Source organism: Ruditapes philippinarum, unplaced genomic scaffold, assembly GCF_026571515.1.
Source record: "Ruditapes philippinarum isolate M1 unplaced genomic scaffold, ASM2657151v2 ctg4260_1_1_1_1, whole genome shotgun sequence".
Taxonomy (NCBI): domain Eukaryota; kingdom Metazoa; phylum Mollusca; class Bivalvia; order Venerida; family Veneridae; genus Ruditapes; species Ruditapes philippinarum.
In genome coordinates this window covers 64,801-68,607 of record NW_026861990.1, presented here as the reverse complement: position 1 = coordinate 68,607, position 3,807 = coordinate 64,801, and the positions used below count along the sequence as shown (strand labels likewise).

The 3,807-nt window shown below is 29.8% G+C and overlaps 1 long non-coding RNA gene across 1 annotated transcript; it reads left to right on the top strand.

The window, feature by feature from the left end:
• The first annotated feature begins 474 nt into the window (after positions 1–474).
• On the top strand, positions 475–2,576 carry LOC132717555 (uncharacterized). Its single transcript, XR_009623968.1, has 2 exons — positions 475–697; positions 800–2,576. It is a non-coding gene; the product is annotated as an uncharacterized LOC132717555 (long non-coding RNA).
• The last annotated feature ends 1,231 nt before the right edge of the window (positions 2,577–3,807 follow it).

Sequence of the window (3,807 nt, the reverse complement as noted above, 5' to 3'; positions counted from 1 at the left end):
ATTATGTCATTGGTGGTTTTGACTGAATTTTCAACCTATGAGAACTTACAAAGTCCTGGTTAAAGTATAGTGTACAAGATCAAATCTTTACAATTACTGAAGGTCTTAAAATTTTCATGTAATTGAAGGTTTCTTAATTAAGGCCCATATATCTAACATGGATTTTGAGTGAATTTAAAGCTCTCTGTAATGTTACAATATAATAAATGTAGATTAATTTCTCAACGATAAGAGGTATTCTTCATAATTGTTGGTAATTTTCCATAATTTTATGCAGCCATAGATTTGGAATTAAATCTTCCCTTTTTGTCAATTATTTACACCGGCTAATCATCAAGCCCAGAATAGTTGAGCCATGCAGTTCAAATGGCATCTCTCAAAAAATTTCTTAAAATACTCATGTTCCTAATTTAAAACAAGCCCCACTTCACACAAGGTTAAATAGAATATTGTCTGGAAGTTTTATGATTGCCATGACCTCTAATACAGTGATAAAACATTAAAATGAATACTTTAATGTATTTTAAATGCATGCAGGTTATGTTTATGTCTGTATTTTGATTGTAGATCAGAATGGAAAGAGAAGGAGTGTAAAATGTACCTGTATTTGACTTCAATTAAAAAATTAAATAATTAGCATCATCGTCACTAAGTCTTGCCGAAGTTCTCTTTTATTTTAAAACTGTGATATGCAGATGTTGTATTGTTATATAATGGAGGTGAAAGGTGTCACCTTAGTGCAGTAATGGGTTAAGTCCTTCTAAATTTAATAGGAATTAACCAGTTATTGCACTTAAAGGTGACAATTTTCAATGTGAACTTATTTCAGGGACAGACCTTTTTTGATGCAACTTTTAATTATATAACTTTTGTATCCTATTGAAATATTTTTCTTGTTTTTGGGGACAAATTGTTACCTAAGTGCATTAATGGGCTAACTACTACAGAATTTATTAGGAGTAAACCAGTTACTGCAGGAGTTAACCAGTTACTGCACTAAGTTGACAATTTATTATATGCAGTATAGTAACATGAGACACGTTAGACTTATCTCTGTAGATTTTTATAGATTTTTTTTTCTTCATAATTTTAGATTTTATTTTTAAATTGACATAATGAAATAGTGATATAAATAATGTTCAACTTTGAACTAAAACTAAAAGTTTTTTTTTCTTCTATTTATATACAAATGTAGCTATTGTGATCATTTGGAGACCAATTCAGTTGTCTGTTGTGAACATAATAAATTTGTTAAAAATTGCTAAAATGACTCCAGCTTGTAAACAAAACAGCCAGAAGAGCTAGAAATAGAATAATAAAGGACATTTCAAAAATTGCTAAAATCATTCCAGTTAGCTTAATATGAAGCGCACCAGAGCTAAGAATAGAAATACATATAAGTTTCAACCAACTTCTCATCTGATGTTGTTGAAACTTTACAGGAATGATCATTTGGTAGTCTTTTACAAAAACAGAAATCAAACTGACTGCCAAATTTGATAAAATTCAATAGGAATTATTCTTGGGGGATACTTTATAAAAATTGGGTAAATTATTACATTCTGTTAAAAAACAAAGCTGCCTATGTGCTGAATTGAAACCACATCTACAACTCAAAATTAATGCTTGGCTGATTTTGATGAAACTTTATATGAATGACCTAATAATGAAATCTTGTCTTTGTAAACCATATCCTCAGGAAAGCGATTAAGGGCCATCATGGCTCTCTTGTTTTCTGTTTAAATATAATGATACTTAAAGTTTAATAAATGTAATTTTCAATTTAGTTACAAATTAGTTATTGAAATTATTTTGACTTCATACAGATCAATACCAGAAACTGTAACTTTTTGGAAAAGGAATATTTATTGCATTTATGTTTATATTAAATCTCAATTTGAGGAAGACAGTAATTTTTATATTAATGCATTGTTGTGTCAATGACAACTTGCCTATGCCCTCATTATCAAGTCAAAACAGCCTGTATATCCATGTAATGTTACGAGACTTTATACTGGTGGCTGCATAGGATTCAAATTTTCAACATTGAACCCCTTCCAACTTCCAAATTCATCCCTTTAAAAAACTTTGGACACTTCCAAATTCAAAGCAGGGTAAGAATGACTAATTAATTATACAAATTTATTGTTATAGGTCAAGTAACCAAGTAATTTGGATATGATCTATCACATTTTAAAGAGATACACAAGTGTGGTTAAAACCTATAGTTTTCATCTTTTCATTTATGACATGAACCTAAATAGACATTGTACTACATGTATTATATAAATATTGTAAATTTTTAAGCTCATTTTAACCATCTTTGCATTGTAGAAATTTCCAAGCATGTGGATACAATTCCTTTTAGTCTTGCACATTCCACCTTGCACATTGCAAACTTTTATTGTTCACAGATGGTTATTTATATACACCTCTCTAGTACTTTACATGATTGTACACATTCAATATGGTGTTATTCTTAGTAACACACATAATTGATGATTGCAGCTTGTTGTTGTTGTTTCCCTTGATCCAGATTGTTACGGTTTTATGAAAAATAAAAGTTTGATAAATTATCTTGATATTTTTATCATTACCCTTGAAACTTAAGGTAAAAAATGATTTCAACCAATGGATTAATTTCTTAAATAGGTTTTAAAAATGAAATATAAGAAAGGAATGCTACCATTGGTCAGTTTCAGATCTGTTAATTTGAATCAACCAATCGTGTTTCTCTGTATCTTGTGATTTAATATATTTGCTAGTGTCTTGTTGTGTCACAATCTCACTGTGCAGATGTTGACCTCTTTGACCTTGGTTTGTCTTACATTTGTCAAAATTATGAGTTTGATGTTTTTATCCATATCCCCAGGTATACATATTAACAATATACTTTACTGATATCCCTATGTACTAAAATGTTTCTTACATTTACCTTTGTCTTGTTCTACCAGCCTGATGTTAAGTCCATTAATTAATATTTATGCAATTTTCTTACATTCCATGTAACACTGCCTTAAGTGTATGTGTAAATGATATTTATTAACAACAAAATATCCATGAAAATGAAGTAACATTTTACTTTAAATCACCTTGAAGTAGTGAATGTTAAAGTTATTGTCGCTTATGAATATCAATTATTATTCATTACGAATTTAATAATCATTGTGAATTTAAACTATTATTTGAAATGTCTGAATACAATTAATATTTAGATATTATGGCACATTTTAAGTTTTTTATGGAGGATTACACACATGATATTGAAAAATAATCATAGACCGTATAGAAAGTGTGGAAATACTTAAGCTCAGGCTGCAGTTAAATTCTCGAACCCAGTGGAGCAGACGATGTTAAACTGATGGTCTTTGCCTGTCTGTCGGTGCTGCCTTATGTCTCATCAAAGTTATACTCTGTATATCCATTAAAGAATCTTTCATGAAAATTGTGTCACACTGATTTACCTCAATCCAATGAAGCTCAGATATAGCCAACTCATTGTCATGGTCACACTTTATTGTCAAGTGTTTGTATATATCTATAGTAAAGCTAATTTTGTAATAACAACAAATGAGATAGTATAAATTTTTTATTTTTTATCTCAATAAATATTTTAAAATTATGCCAAACTCAACAAATATTATGTTAAAGGTAGTCCATCAAAACATTCATACTTGTCTTATTTTTACGTCACATGAACACAGTATATGTCATATGGTGACTTTCCAGCTTAACTGGTGTAGAAAGACCTCGGGTGCAGGTCTGTGCATTATTTCAGGCACTAACAGGCACCTGAGTAGAACCACC